We start from the raw sequence: 17717 nt of genomic DNA on the forward strand, positions 1-17717 counted from the left end.
TGCTAAGGTTTTAATAGTTTTTAATTCTTTTTTATAGTTATCAGGTGTTAGCGTAAGTTTTAACATCCGGTCTATGAGCCAAATGAAACCAGCAGCCTTTTGGGACCATGGGTGGGAAGAATCCGCTGGTATCATAGTGTCTGTAGTTGTGGGTTTTCTATATACGTCTATTTCTATTAGGATGATTATTATGGACAGTTTTAGGTCTACCTATATTATGATAAAAGTGGGAAATATCCCTGCTTTATGAATGACCGTGGGGTTCTTAATAAATAATTGCATCAACGGTGCGATTCATCAAGACATACAATATTTCGAACAGATTCGGAAATTCTCAGGCTTTAGTAATTAAAAGGATTACTGACCCAGCCTTGGAAGACAGCAATTCCTGAAATAGATATTGATTTGTTTTAACGGCCGACGCTGGACTGTGCAATCCGATCGGGGAGTAAAGTTTCTCCTGGTATAAATGACCCGAGATTTTAGAATCCGGATTATCCGAGTATTATCGGTGTTTAAATCGGACCAATCTGGAATAAATTGAAAATCAACAAGTCCTCGGGGTGGGGGTCAAGACCTATAAATTATACCGTTTATCAATTTGATTTTTTAAATAAGTATTACGTCCAGGATTTATTTCATTGAATCACAACCGTAGGAATGGCCTTTTTTAAGTAAAAATTTGTTCATTTTTAATGACTGTTTCTATTACTATGTAAATTATCAGAGCATATCACCGGTTAAGGAAAGGTTTCGATTCTATTCATTAATTTTTACTTTATGGAAACCCAAAACTTTTCAATTGTCAGCCAAGACTAAATAAAAATATTTATTTAGAAATCGTGAGATGCGGTCTGGTGTGATGTAGGTTTCAGAAAAACATTTTCTTTATCGTGCCAACGTTTCGATCTTTAAGCCAGAAACACACTTACCCGATGCTACCCGACGCAAATCCAAACTCCGATTTTCCATAAGGTTGCATTACCCCGTGCACATCTACCCGATGCTATGCCACGCTAACCTACCCGACGTTCTGCGATCCCCACTACCCAGATTTTCGTCGGGTCGCATCGAGTACAGTCGAAGACAAAAGAACCGGACACTCATATTTTTATTCAAACTACATGTATTATTATCGTTATATTAATTACAACATACTTATTTTAATATAAACCAAATGAACTGTGATTAAAAATTAATTAGTTTTTATTTAAAAAATTAATTTTAATGGTTTGGTCGAAAATTAATCAAAACACCGGAATACGATTCTTTGATATAATGAATTTAACTAACATATACTACATATACTACGGTACATATACTAAAATTGGAACAATTTATTACACGGTTTTGCTCATAAAATTTAATTAACGATTTATTTCATAGTTTTACTCGTAAAATTTTACCATTTTGTAATGTCGGGTAGCATCAGATCAGGACACTCACATTTTTTGTAGTTTATTGCAAACTAAGTACACGTAATTTTGTCGTTATATTAATTACCACATGTTATTTCAATGTAAACCAAATTAAACGAGATAAAAAATGCATAAGTTTTTATAAACATTATTTAATTATGATGGTTAGGAGTAACTTTATTTAAAACAATTAAGTTTAACAATCAATTTATTAAGATGGTTGTGCTCATAAAATTTAACTAACAATTTATTAAAGGTTTTGCTCAAAATAGTGCATTAAGAACAAAAGATGCGTTGCGATTGTGATAATGATTATTGTGATAAACGCTGTGGACTGTACGCGATGTGTGCTTGCGTCGGATAGATGTGCACACCCCACCAAAACGTGGGCACAATTACACAGAAGACAAACACTTTGAGCCCTGAAGATGATCTCAATAAAGATCGAAACGTCGGCACGATAAAAAAAATGTTTTTCTGAAACCTACATCACACCAGACCGCATCTCACGATTTCTAAATAAATATCGATTAACGGTCACTAATCACCACACATTTCTACACTAAATAAAAATGCCATAAACAAAACCTTTTCGCTAAAAATATCCTCATCCGCTTTCCGCTCATTTCGGAATTCCTTTATATTGCTTGCCAGGGTCGAACGTGACTGTGAAAGCATAGGTGTGATCAGAATGACAAAAATTGATCAAATTCCTTCAGGGTACGGAGACTTCTGAGATGGAAAAAGTGTTTGCAGGGGTGCCACAAGGAAAACCACTCTCTCCGCTGTTGTTTTGCTTTTGATATCCACACTAATGAGAATGCACTTACCGCCATATACGCAGATAAGACTGCCATGGCTTATGTTACAAAATCACATAGCAATTGAAAAATGGAGCAATCTTTAGAAAATAAAGTTTTACCCCTCAAAGTCACAACTTATCAGCTTTAAACTCCGCCGTGTGAGACTTGTTGTGTGATGAACCTGTTCCTCAATCTGACAAAGTTAACAATTAAGGACTTACATTTGATAGAAGTTTATTTAGAAATCGTGAGATGTGGTCTGGTGTGATGTACGTTTCAGAAAAACATTTTCTTTATCGTGCCAACGTTTCGATATTTACTGAGATCATCTTCAGGGCCTGGGTGTTTGTAAATCCCAGGCCCTGAAAATGATCTCAATAAAGATCGAAACGTTGGCACGATAAAGAAAATGTTTTTCTGAAACCTACATCACACCAGACCGCATCTCACGATTTCTGAATAATTATCGATTAACGGTCACTAATCACCTCACATTTGATAGAAGACTAACTTGGAATCCACACCCGATTAAAAAACAGACACTCAAAAATGACCTAAAATGCTTTATTCCCTATTTGACCGACAATCAAAATTACCATTAAATTCAAAACTTTCGACATATACATACCTACTCAAACCGTTTGGATGTACGGGTGCCAATTTTTTGGATACGTAAACAATAACATACTTCACAGAGATCATATGCCAACAATTTTTTCATTCATCAAAACTTTACCTTTTCATAGTAAATTACAAAATCGCACAAATACGATTACTTCAATCCCCACAATTACCACGTAAATGTCAGAAAAGAATATGAATAATATTACAATTAATTAAGGTTTTTAGTTGAGATAAAAAAGTCAATGGCTCGAGCGGGAATCGAACCCACGATCTTCGGCTTGATACGCCGCTGCTCTACCACTTGAGCTATCGTGACCTCGATCCATTCGGACACTAACTTCTTATCTCAACCGCACCTTTTGAATTTTCCCTCCTTTTTGCAATTTTTCAAATGTCGTGTAATCGGATTGGATCCAATTCGAATCCCGCTCGTGCCATTGACTTTTTTATCTCAATTAAAAACCTTAATTAATTGTAATATATTAATTGGTCAAGCGGACCAAGAAATTAGTGAATTTAATACGTTTAAATGAAGTAAAGCTCACTAAAGCTTTCCGTGGCCATTTCATTTGTCGCCGAGAATCAAATAGATGACACGACATTTGAAAAATGGCAAAAAGGAGAGAAAATTCAAAAGGTCGGGTTGAGATGGGAAGTTAGTGTCCGAGTGGATCGAGGTCAAGATAGCTGAAGTGGTAGAGCAGCGGCGTATCAAGCCGAAGATCGTGGGTTCGAATCCCGTCGTGAAACTGAGTGTTTTATCTCAACTAATAACTTAATTAATTGAAAGATATTAATTGGTCAAGCGGACCACGAAAACTAGTGAATTTAATAAGTTTAAACGAAGTACCTTCACTAAAGCTCTCTGTGGCCATAAACATAAATTGAAAGCCAATCTTCTAGTTGCATATGATACATGTACAGTTGTGGTTACAAATAAATGAAGTTTAAAAAAAAACTTGTTCACCTCAACGGTCCTCAGAAATGGTTCAATGTTGAGTAACGTAATTTGTTTTAATTGCCCGATTCGATGTAAATGTTTAAAGCAAACCGAAGATGGCGAAATGCCGAAACGTGTCTAACAGACCATCAAGGAGAGGCCGACCAAATTGAATGTTCCCACAAACCACAGTAGGATATCTAGCGATTTAAAAGTTTTCAATCAAAAATTACTCTAAAATTTGTGATAGTAAATTTGACATAAAAGAAACAGAAAGCAATTTTGTTTAGAAAACATTCTTTTTATGGTACGAATGTAAACATCAGATGGAATCTTTGCTGGAATCTTTACTCTATCTCCTCTATATTTTACCATATTTTTCTATAGATAGTAAAGTAGTTTTATTTTTCTTACATTTCGAGATAAATCTAGCATTAATAGTTTTTCTAAATATTGTAAAGAGTTAAAAAACCTCTTAAAGACTGAGGCCGGTGTGAAAAAGACCATTAAAAGGCATAATTTAATTTGGAAGGCTACCAAATGTATTTATATCCTGATGTTGGCGTTACCGGCTTTATTCTTACTCTCGGCTAATTTCTCTAATTCTATCTTTAAATAACTAAATCTTTATATCTTCAAAGTCAAGTTAATACTACAGAAAGGCAAGCTGTTAATGCGTTTATGTAAGTAAGAGAGAAGAGCACATTTATTGTTAAATCACTTTGTTAATTATCGTTATTGATGACTTTATAAATATGACTTTATTAATGTAAAATTGTGTATTTTTAAACTTCTTATATTTTTAAATACCAGGTAGTTCTGGAGTCCAATATCGTCCATTGGGTAGACATATCTATTTGGTTTTTAATTACTACCTAATCTTAAATTAGTTTTATATAATTGTATATTAACACTTAAAACAACTGGATGGTGTTTAGTAACCGTTAGTTAATGATCATTTGGAGATTGTGAGGTGCGGTCTGATATGATATTAATATTATATTCACTAATTTCGTGGTCCGCTTGACCAATTAATATGCTATAATTAATTAAGGTTTTTAGTTGAGATAAAAAAGTCAATGGCACGAGCGGGATTCGAACCCACGATCTTCGGCTAGAAACGCCGCTGCTCTACCACCTGAGCTATCGTGACCTCGATCCACTCGGACATCAACTCCCCATCTCAACCCCACCTTTTGAATTTCCCTCCTTTTTGGCATTTTTCAAATGTCGTGTAATTGGATTGGGTTCTCGGCGACAAATGAAATGGCCACGGAGAGCTTTAGTGAAGTATACTTCATTTTAATTCATTAAATTCACTAATTTCGTGGTCTGCTTGACCAATTAATATATTATAATTAATTAAGGTTTTAGTTGAGATAAAAGTCAATGGCACGAGCGGGATTGAAAAATGGCAAAAAGGAGGGAAAATTCAAAAGGTGGGGTTGAGATAGGAAGTTAGTGTCCGACTGGATCGAGGTCACGATAGCTCAAGTGGTACAGCAGCGGCGTATCTAGCCGAAGATCGTGGGTTCGAATCCCACTCGTGCCATTGATTTTTTTATCTCAACTAAAAACCTTAATTAATTATAATTAATATTATAACATTTCAGTATTCATGCTTAATGCACAAATTAATCAAGTTTTATATTTAATCAATTATACATATATTGATTAATTAATGGTAATTAATATATATGTATATTTTTATAATTAATAATTAAATTGCATAAATCATTGACGTAGGTTTAGAAAAACGTTTTCTTTATCGGGCCAACGTTTCGATCTTCATTGAGATCATCTTCAGGGCCTGGGATTTATAAACATTGTTTAAATTACACAAATACATGTAAGATGTGTCAAAAAATGAATTTATACAATGCTAGAAATTTATTTTTTCACGTTCTACATTTATTTGTATCATGAAATTGTAATTCAATCATTAGATCATTTGTAATGTTTAGAAATCCCAGGGCCTGAAGATGATCTCAATAAAGATCGAAACGTTGGCACCATAAAGAAAACGTTTTTCTAAAATCTCACGATCTCCAAATAGTAATACTTAATACAAAGACGAATTTATTTTCGTTTCTCTGAATTGCCATGTTAATCAAATATGATCATGGAGATCATAGAAATATGTGATCATTGTTGGCAATATTGGTCGGTTGCACCCTTTCTGAATGACTTAAATTACTTTGTTACAAGCGTTTCACGACTCGACCACCGCTCTAAACCAGAAGGGCAAAAATTCATCTAGAATATTTCAGTCGCAAGGAGATTTTCACGAACGACTGCAGTGAGGTGATGCTTCTGTTGAAAGAAGGGGGTAAAAGTTGGATTCGGCGGCGTTGCCATGACTCCAACCGGGGGACGGACATAAATTTAGACCCCCTCGGGTCCCAGGAACACTTTCAAGCTGGCAAAACGTGCGGTACCAACATTGAGAATTTCCCCAAATCAAGAATGTTTACAACCCGCAATTTCACGTCTTTTTCGCGTTCATTTATTTCTCTAACGTTGAAAAAGGCCGAACTTAGAGACCAAGCCTGCACGAAAAAGTTGTAAAACCTACAAGATTCAAGATTAACCCTATATATTAGATTAGATAAATAATTTTTTAAGTAAATTATATAAGCATCGAAACGAAAAAGTTTAAACTACTGTGGTAAATAGGCCAAAAAGCATGCAATCTTCTGAAGGATTTTCCGCCGTCTAAATTCCACCGAGTTATGTTAGACCAAAACCTGATTTTATATAAGAAGAAACTTTGAAATGGTAAGTTACAAGTTACACAATTTGAATCTCAAATGGAAAATCGCAAATTCAAACTTGATTTTTCAATGTTAGTCTAAAATTCGTTTAATTTTACCAAAGAAGCAAATATTAAGTTGCAAGTTCAACCCTGTGCCGGGCAATGCACTAAAGCCTGATTGCATCGACTCCATTGATTTTATTAAAGTAAGAGTCTAAATATAATGTCTCAAATATCACGTTACTAGTTTTAAATCCAAAATCCAAAATTGCAAGATAGATTAAGTTATACATTTCAACGTGGAGGCCAGTTTTAAGTATTGACATGTTCTTTCTTTGTCCGTGTAGACGAGAACTTCGATTTCGTTGTTTTAATTAATATATTAAGTCTGAAAGCTGCACGTTTTTAATTTTCATGTTACAAATGCTAAGCACTAAACTTGATTTAATTAACAACAAGTCTCGCATGAAAATTTGCAAGTAAACTATTCCACTTTCTAGGTCTCACGTAAGTATCAAGTCTGAAATGTTAAGTTGCCTGGCAGAACTTAACTCGGGAATATTTCACTAAAACTTGATTTTATCGAAGTAACAAGTTACGTAAAAAAATTGTAGATTCAAAACTTGATTTAATAATGGTAATCTAAAACTTGACTATATAGAAATTCCAAGTCAAATATTAAAAATTGCAAGTTGAAAACTGTCAAAACTCGATTCGATAATGGTATCTAAAAGTTGATTATGTAGAAATATCAAGTCTAATATTAAATATTGCAAGTTTAAAACTATCACAACTTGACAATGTTACATTGACTTGATTTTTATCGAAGTACTAAGGATCATATGAAAAGTTGCAATTTCAAAACTTCACTCAGTAATATGTCATTTAAACTTCATTTTATCGAAGCACCAAGGATGATATGAAAAATTGCAAATTCAAAACTTCACTCAGTAATGTGTCATTAACTTCATTTTATCGAAGTATCAAGGATGATATGAAAAGTTGCAAATTCAATACTTCACTCAGTAATGTGTCATTACAACTTCATTTTATCGAAGCACCAAGGATCATATGAAAAGTTGCAAATTCAAAACCTCCCTCAGTAATGTGTCATTAAAACTTCATTTTATCGAAGCACCAAGGATCATATGAAAAGATGCAAATTCAAACTTCACTCAGTAATATGTCATTTAAACTTCATTTTATCGTAGCACCAAAGATGGCAAGTTCAAACTAGATTTATCAATGTCTCACGTTCCAAACTTTTAAACCTTTTTTTCTTCGGCAATGGTAAAATAAAACCTCATATCTTTGATGTGATCAAAGTATCAATCTCGAATTTTAAAGTTTCAAATTTGACTCGTCAAAGTCAAAACTGTGATTTTATCTAAGTACCAAGTCTCATATGGAAAATTTCAAACTGAAACTGAAATTATTAATGTTAGACGAAAAGGAATCCTCGGTTTTATTTAGTTATGAATGTTACATGCTCTAAACTTGAACTACGTAGCATTCTCAATTGGTAAGCTGTCAATTATAAACTTAACCCGGATATTAGGCCAGAGCTATATCGAAGCAGCAGCGCTGAAATGTAATACAATTAATTAAGGTTTTTAGTTGAGATAAAAAAGTCAATGGCACGAGTGGGATTCGAACCCACGATCTTCGGCTTGATACGCCGCTGCTCTACCACCTGAGCAATCGTGACCTCGATCCACTCGGACACCAACTGACCAACCTCCTATCTCAACCCCACCTTATGAGTTTTCCCTCCTTTTTGCCATTTTTCATCTCAACTAAAAACCTTAATTAATTGTAATATATTAATTGATCAAGCGGACCACGAAATTAGTGAACTTAATGATTTAAAATGAAGTATACTTCACTAAAGCTCTCCGTGGCCATTTCATTTGTCGTCGAGAATCCAATTCGATTACACGACATTTTAAAAATGGCAAAAAGGAGGGAAAATTCAAAAGGTGGGGTTGAGATGGGAAGTTAGTGTCCGAGTGGATCGAGCTCAAGTGGTAGAGCAGCGGCGTATCTAGCCGAATATCGTGGGTTCGAATCCCGCTCATGCCATTGAGTTTTTAATCTCAACTAAAAACCTTAATTAATTGTAATATATTAATTGGTCAAGCGGATCACGAAATTAGTGAACTTGCTGAAATGTATTGCAACTGGTGCCAGTGTCAAATAAGATTTAAGCAGTTCCGTCGAATTTAGCTCGTATTCTTTAAAACTTTGCCTAAACATTTTAAGCAATAGTCACATTTAATCCCATTGAATAAAGTCGTCTGTATTAATTCTAAAGCAAATATTCAGAAATTTTTCATTTATTTACCAATTTTATTTAAAAAATGAAACTAGCTTTTTTGTCTTTAAAAATACCCAGTGGAAAAACTTTCGCTTGGCAAGATTGAAAGTAAAAGTGCAATGTAGACAATTGAATCATTTCCTCACTTACCAATTATTTGTATTTACGGTTTTCTTCTAAACAAAAGGGCCGTTTTGATCAATAAATCATTAATGATTCAAAAATAGTATCATCCTTAATATCCGAGAAGGGGATCGATTTATGATATTTTATTCCATTCTTTCTGAAAATGAAAATTTTATCATATTGGCGTTTATAAAAAATATATGTTTGGGAAAAAAATCAATTTTAGCCGTAATTTTCATGACAAAGACGACTTCCGTTACATCTCCGGTTTGTTCAGGCCGTGGTTCCACCCCAATAATTATCCACCAGGGTAAAAATTACTTCTTAAATGTAAAAAATAGATTTTATTTCAATATATAACAAGGTATAACAGGATTCATTTAAAATGTTTAGATAAAATGTAGCAATATACTACTATTCGTTGGAACATTACAACATAAAAGTTTACCCCGAGTGCGTCCGTTTGTCCGTCTGTCATGTCGACGATGCGATCAAATTGCAAAAAGACTTGTTTTTCGGCGAAAGGTTTTGACTCGACAGTTTTGTCAACTGGGCTAAGGTTTCAAAGAGTCGTTCGAGGACTCCCTAAACGCGCTGAACAGCATTTTATTATCATCCGATATATAAGATTATCGTTTGACAAAAATCGAATAAAATTTTACATTGAAAAAAGCTTTTGGTAAGAAGCAAAACAGGAAAACAACATCTAGCAGCATTTCTTTATGTGTTTATTGACATATAAGAACTTTACATCAAATCAACAGTCATTATGCTTTTCTATTTTGTATCAACAGTCAGATAATAATAATAAATTTTTATTTAATACCAGGTTTAAAATGTTTTTTCTTCCTAGGATGACATTTTTATAATAATCAGTTCAATCTTATGCTAATTTTTTATGGTTTGAAAAAAATCCAAAAGTACATTTGGTATTCGTTCTATGCCTAATTGTTTTCCTAAAAAATAATCATAAAATTTATTTCGTTATGTCAAGTTATGGTATCCCACCATATTTTTTCGTTCATTTTGTCGGTTAACAAACTGGGAATTTTCTACGGCCATAAACCTTTTGCGGAAAGCTTTGATATAATTACATTATTACTTGTGCCATTGGTACGATTCCATGGGTTCTAAACTGCGACTTAAATTTATATTGGTACAATTCAAAACCACCAGAATTGATCGATAAACCCTAGTTGTTGAATAACCATTCATACAACTTCCGGACAATTTGTAATTAACGTTTATGCAAAATGAACACGAATCCCCCTAACACAATGTTGCAAATACATCTACGAATGTTTGAAATTTATTTTACCTGCTGTTACGTACTGGTATAAAAAAATTTAAAAAGCTAACGTAATAAAAAATTTGAGTGAGTTTGTCAGATATTATCAAGTGAACTCCATCTTTGAACAGAAGAAGTTTCTTTCTCACTCTCTCTCTCTCTCTCTCTCTCTCTCTCTCTCTCTCTCTCACTCCCTCTCTCTCTCTTTCACTCTCTCACACACACATTTTTCTCTCTTCTTCTCTTTCTTTCACTATTTATATTTTCATATATGCCCAGTTCTTCAATCTTAATTTTCTTTCTTTTTCTCACTCTTTCTTTTATCCCTCTCTTTCTCTCTCTCTCTCTCTCACACCTTCTCACTTTCTCTTTCTATTCCCTATCTCTCTGTCTGTCTGTCTCTCTCTGACCTCTCTCTCTCTCGCTCTCACCTTCTCGCTTTCTCTTTCTATTCCCTATCTCTCTGTCTGTCTGTCTGTCTCTCTCTCTGTCTCTCTCTCTCTCTCTGTCTCTCTCTCTCTCTCTCTCTCTCTCTCTCTCTCTGTCTCACTCAGTCTCTCTCACTCTCTCTCCCTCTGTTTTTGTTTTTATTGACATTTTCTTTGCAGTATATATACGTTTGTCTTTTTTGAACCTATTATCGATAGCTATTTCTACTGATTATTCAATTAAACAATTTAAATCACAAACAAAATTAACGATAAAACAGTAAAGTATACTAGAGCTAGAACATAACCGCCATCGAAAGTTAAATAAAAAGTCAATATTTGACATCTAATTATAGGGGAATAAAATATAATAATAGGTAGATTTATAAATATTTATACATAGCTGTCGCGCATCTAGAGCACTGACGATGTGGCCGTCGGAGAATCTGACTTGTAGAAAAGGGCTCATCTTCACCCGATTAAGAATAGGCCATGCGTTGATCACTTATACGTGGTGATTAGTGACCGTTAATCGATAATTATTCAGAAATCGTGAGATGCGGTGTGGTGTGATGTAGGTATCAGAAAAAAAATTCCTTTATCGTGCCAACGTTTCGATCTTTATTGAGATCATCTTCAGGGCTCCAAGTGTTTGTTTTCTGCATAATTGTGCTATTCTTGCGTGTCGTGTTAAGAGTGCCCTTAACAGAAAACACTTCGAGCCCTGAAGATGATCTCAATAAAGATCGAAACGTTGGCACGATAAAGAAAATATTTTTCTGAAACCTACATCACACCAGATTGCATCTCACGATTTCTGAATAATCATCGACTAGATGTAGATGTAATTTCAGGGTATAGTATACTGCGCCCTTTAAGAACTATTGTATCCCCCGCGCTCTGCCTAAAGCACATCGGTGAGTCCTATTTCACAAGAAACTTGATTAATAGGCCCGGTTTCAATGGTTAAAGCTCTTCTATGGTCACATTGTACCTCCCAAAACATTTCCTCCTGCGGGCTAGCGTAGCTCCGCAGTTTGTTAGTAAATGTGTTGGTGTCTCTTTTGCCTCCTTGCAGAATGTGCATGTGCCATCTTGGATTGTTCCTATTTTCTTTAAGTGTCCATTTAATCTGCAGTGTCCTATTAGGAATCCTGTTAGGATTCGCAATCTGTTCCTGCTTCCTTTGACACATTCTGTGATTTCTTTTCTACCAAAATTGATTAGAACATTCTTGGATTGTCTATGTCCAATGAGTGTCTGTCTCTATCTATCTATTTCTTTCTCTAATGCTAAACATTTACTGTTAACTTTTTGTTGTTTTTGTTTTGTCTTAGTGTTTTATATTATTATTTAGTGATTAGAAGTTTTATTTCTAGATTCATAGTGACAAGTTATACTTCATGATTTGAACTGAATTGTACGGAAAAACTATTCCCGTTCGCTTATTTCATTAGTAATTTACTTTTTAATTGCTCAATTATTCTGTAATTGGAATATTTATTTCAATATGCGATTGTAAGTAAATAGACACATAGTTCAATATAAAATGAATAGATGTTTACCACAAAAATCAGGTTATTCGTAGTAATTAATTAAGTTTAATAAATTAGAATTAGAGGAAAATTAGTAACAATTGCATTTCACATTAGATGTAAGTATGGTCCTTGATGCCAAATCTTTGGTTGATAAATAAAGTGTTTATCATAATCATTATCTCCCTTCCATTATCGCTCACTTTGCCTTTATCGCTCTCTCACTATCTCTTCACCTTCTACTGGTCTCTTTCTTATTATCTATACATTGACATCTTCATCGTTCTACGATCAACCTTCTTGCCTAACGTTATATTTTTTACTCTCCCTTTCTCACTCTCACCTTCTCTCTCTCTCTCTCTCTCTCTCTCTCTCTCTCTCTCTCTCTCTCACACACACTCTCACACACACACACACATCCATCTATATATACAAATACATATATCTGTGTATGTTGCTAGCATCAATCTTCGAAAATAACGTATGGTTTTATATTTAGATGCAGACATATGTTGTTTGTTTTTTCTTGTTCATATTTAATATTAATTAATACATGGAAATGTTTTTAAATTGTTGCTTGTATTCGAGGCCTAATTATGCGGAAGCATGTATTGGTTAAAAATCTAAAATCCCCTTTTAATTCTTCTTAATTAGAAAAAAAATCCCCCTAGTTAGCATATGGGAAATATTGCTGTGAAAACCATTTCTAGCAAGGGAAAAAAGCTTATGCGCTGTTTTTACTATAAGGGGAAAACGTTTGTTGTTTTTGTGCGTGAAACGCATTTAGCCTTGGCGCATAAACAAAGCAGATAAATATAAATGCCCGAGATAAAAATAAATACCCAAAAGGAATTCGGGTCGGCCGTAAAATCCACTTCTTAATGATTTTGATAAGCTAATATTCCGGCGACGGTGGCTCTTATCTGGGAAAAATGCATTTAGCCCGGATCCTTGAACGATTTTCACCCTGAGGGAATTTTCCGGCCGATTCGTAAAGCGTTATGAACAATGTTAAATTGAATCGGCGCTTCCAAGTACAACTTATAAATATAGGCTTAGTTTAAGAGAAACACGTACAAGACTGCATTGCGGTTCTAAAACACGATGCGGATCTTTGGTATGTGTTACAACACTTTCTAGATTTGAGAGTTTATTGGGTATGTGGTCACCCAATGGTAATTACTAAGTATAGTAGATTCACATTAAAAAGTTGTATAGAGGTGTTTTAAATAAAAAATAAATCTTTAACTATCGATGTTTCTTACATTTTTTTTATTTTTTAACGATAATTATTAAGTATGGTAGATTCACATTAAAAAAGGTGTAAAGAGGTGTTTTAAATCAAAAATAAATCGTTCACTGTCAATGTTTCTTACATTTTTAATGATAATTCCTAAGTATGGTAGATTCACATTAAAAAGTTGTAGAGAGGTGTTTTAAATAAAAAAATAAATCTTTCACTGTCAATGTATCTTACATTTTTTAATGATAATTACTAAGTAGGGAAGATTCACATTAAAAAGTTTTAGAGAAGTGTTTTAAATAAAAAAATAAATCGTTCACTGTTAATGTTTCTTACATTGTTTAATGATAATTACTAAGTGTGGTAGATTCACATTAAAAAGGTGTACAGAGGTATTTTAAATAAATATAAATAAATCTTTCACTGTCAATGTTTCTTACATTTTTTTATTGATAACTACTAAATATGGTAGATTCACATTAAAAAGGTGTTTCTTACAGTTTTTATTGATAACTACGTAATGTCTCTGAGGAAGGCGAAATGTAGAGTCGAAAGCTTGGCATATGTGTAATTCAGTGTTGTAATTAATTCAAGGACCACATACCCAATAAATTCTGAAATCCAGAGTGTATCAAAGTTGGTCGATAACATATTAACAAAACTTTCTCGGACAGATTTTCACGTTGTACCAAGTCCAAATAAATTGTATAATGTTATTGTAATTCCTTCCAAAGTATATTCGTAACATACAGATGAGATTATTCACCGATGATGACGATTCGCAAATAAATCATAATAAATCTTTTGATTCTTCTACATTTATTTTATTTTACATTAATTTATAGTTTTATTGTATCCCGTCAATTTGCTATTAAGTCTGCGAATTTGGTATTTTTTTTACATTTTTAAATGGTTTTATTACATCCATGGTTATAAAAATAATTTCTATAAAATGTGTGGTGATTAGTGACCGTTAATCGATATTTATTTAGAAATCGTGAGGTGCGGTCTGGTGTGATGTAGGTTTCAGAAAAACTTTTTTTTTATCGTGCCAACGTTTCGATCTTTATTGAGATCATCTTCAGGGCCTAGGATTTCCAAACATTGTTTACATGTAACAATTACATTTTGGATGTGGAAAAATGAATTCATACAATGCAAAATATATTTTTTATATAGTGAGATTTTGCTATTGGGGTGGGGAAGGATGTCGGTATAGAAAAGACATTTTTGTAATCAAAATCCAAAATCCCTTCAAAATCCATCGTATATAAACACAAAATAGCAAAATCTCACTGGCACTCTCGACAGGACACGCAAGAATGGCACAATTACACAGAAGACAAACACTTTGAGAGTGAGTAGAAATACTTTGATTGAATGTATAAAAAATATATTTTGCATTGTATAAATTCACGTTTCCACATCCAAAATGTAATTGTTAAATGTAAACAATGTTTGTAAATCCCAGGCCCTGAAGATGATCTCAATAAAGATCGAAACGTTGGCACGATAAAGAAAATGTTTTTCTGAAACCTACCGCATCTCACGATTTCTAAATAAATATCTATAAAATGTTTTGTGTTTTTCTAATTCCTTTTAATGAACGATTTTCGGTATGATTGGACTTGCAGTGGCACGTATGGGGTCATTCAACGATGATACCTGACACAAAATTGAAAATTGATCAATCAACGAGGTGAGATTTGATTTCAGTACAATTACTGATTCTCGTAAATTGTTTTATTTTTTAGTATTTATTGCACAAGTCATAATAAAACCATTTTAAGAAAACTGTTAAAATAAATAGGAAACAAAGGACTAGGGAGAAGTTATACCCCATAACCAAAAGCAAAAACATGTGATTTTAGTGATTTATTCCCTATAAGAATTTTCAATATGTTGCAACTCTCAGTAAACGAAATGTCTACACATAAGTTTATGTGTCATAAACGAAAAAAATTATAAAACATCCTTTTTACAATGTAAAAAAATATCTAAGCATTACATATTGGCAAACCGATTATTGTAACCTTAATGAAGTATGTTGTACTATGTATATATTTATATCTCATTGCAAATAAAATTATCTATCTTTCTAAATAGGGAGAAAGAAAGAGAGAAAAGAGAAAGTAAAAGAGGCAAAAAATGTAGACAGAACAATAGAGAGGGGCCTCTACACATCAATTGTAAAAAAATCTGTAGGGGTAAAGACATTTTAGTCATTTTAATGAAAATTCTATTACAAATGGAACCTTTATTCGTTTTCAGTGTCCGTTTATTCTCGCTGTTTTATCATTGCTTCGGCTTGTAGACGACAAAGTGCCAACGACGACCACGCACTTTTTTGTACATTTTGATCAAACGAACTTCAATTCGTAAACTGTTGTTGAAAATAGTACAAATTAACTTAAAGTAGACGCCCATAATCAATCTTGAGATACTGTCAATAAAATGTCAATGTATTGACGTTTTGTAGTATTGTCAATAAAAACCTAAAATGAAGTTGACGGTTTTTTTGTAGGATGAATAGGGCCGAAAATATAAAATTGGGCTGTACCAAACAATCCTTAAAAAGAATTAAAATACTAACAGTAATTATAAACAAAGCCTATCTGCAAGGTGATTCATGTATTCACATAGAAAAAAAAATATCGCAATATGCTCCAAAATAAAGTAACATCCGTAAAGTACGTCCAACTATAGAAGCGAGTCGGCTACAAGAACATCAGCTGTGAGACGACTAAAGAGGACCAGGTCCTACGAACGTGACTATTTTGAACATAAATATAGGTGGAGAAAAGAGAGAGACAGGAGAGGGAAAGAGAGAGTGTGTGTGTGAGGAGGAGGGAGAGAAGGAGATGAGCGAGAAACGTGAACAAAAAAGATACAAATAAATGGAGCAAAATTCCACCATCGGCTCTCTCACATCACACGCCAATAAATGCATTCACTTTCAATACCCAAAAAAGAAACTCAAAAAGAAATATATACCAAGTACTATTAAAAATTAAAACCCTCCAAAAGCCGAACCGCTCGCGAACGTCAAGCTCATTTCTCGTTTCGGGAGGTATTCCTACGCGCTCTCTATATAGAGCCAAGGAACGACCATCAATTATGTGGTGCACATTGAGAAGTTCTCTACAAGCCGGACATATACGCGGGGATTAGACCAAAATAATAAAAATAATTTAAACAAAGAAAAATTGACAAGGATAAGGGCAGGAAATTCCTATATAACTCGTAGAAACCTTCTTATATAGCCTTATAGAAAAATAAATTTCTATCACTACTTCCTTCCCCCAACGTATATAACCAAAAAGACATCTGAAGAAAGACAATCTTACTAACACTCGCAACACGACACACAACCGTGACACAACTGCACAGAAAGCACACACTTTGAGTGAGTACAGATACTTTGAATAAACCTAAAATTTCTATATTGCGTACATCATTGTACACATTTATTTTCACATCATGAATGTATTTGTATAATTTAAACAATGTTTGTAAATCCCAGGCCCTGAAGATGACGTAAATAAAGACCGAAACGTTGGCACAATAAAAAAAAAAAATGTTTTTCTAAACCTACATCATACAAGACCGCATCTCACGATCTCCAAATAATTCTTTTATATATATATATATATATATATATTAAGCAGGGCGGGCGACCAAGTCCCGAGGGGTTAAATGCCTGGGTAGACTCGTACCCCATCCCTAAGGGGTCCGGGACTTGGTCGGTTCACGTGTACTGCATAAACCTCTTGGACTTAAAGATTTTGGACCATTTTATCTCGGGGAGTGATTTGGTAATGTCCTCTCCTTCAAAAGTTTCGAATCTATACCTGGCATACCTATCATACTCAGTGAGGTAGTGCCGTGCCGTTTCTTCTTTTATTTCACAAAAAACGGCAGAAGGGGTCTGGTAAAATACCCATTAAGAAGAGGTGTCTTCTCTAAGGGCCATGGTCCGCTAGGATACCTATCAGCCTCCTATTTCCCTTCCTTGAGTTATAGAATAGCCATTTCGATTCTTTTGGTTTGATTTCCTTCACAAACTCCTTCGATTGCCTATGTCCGGGGGACAGATTCCATTCTTTAAGGAATTGTTTCAAGCCCCAGCGATTAATACTCTCTTTCGCTGTGCTTATAGAGTGGGGTAATACCGGTTGTGGCCCGACAAACGAAATATTTGAGCCTTCTTTGGCCAGGCTATCCGCCTCTTCATTGCCAT

General features: G+C 34.0%; 1 protein-coding gene and 1 non-coding gene across 3 annotated transcripts in view; both read right to left on the minus strand.

Moving 5' to 3' along the window:
* Nucleotides 1-17717, minus strand: part of LOC106667827 — a 206052-nt gene that overhangs the window by 111556 nt on the left and 76779 nt on the right. The gene's annotated exons all lie outside the window — the stretch shown is intronic.
* On the minus strand, nt 4866-4938 carry Trnae-uuc. The gene has a single exon. It is a non-coding gene; the product is annotated as a tRNA-Glu (tRNA).

This window comes from Cimex lectularius, unplaced genomic scaffold (genome assembly GCF_000648675.2).
Source record: "Cimex lectularius strain Harlan isolate CLEC.00 unplaced genomic scaffold, Clec_2.1 scaffold95, whole genome shotgun sequence".
Taxonomy (NCBI): Eukaryota; Metazoa; Arthropoda; class Insecta; order Hemiptera; family Cimicidae; genus Cimex; species Cimex lectularius.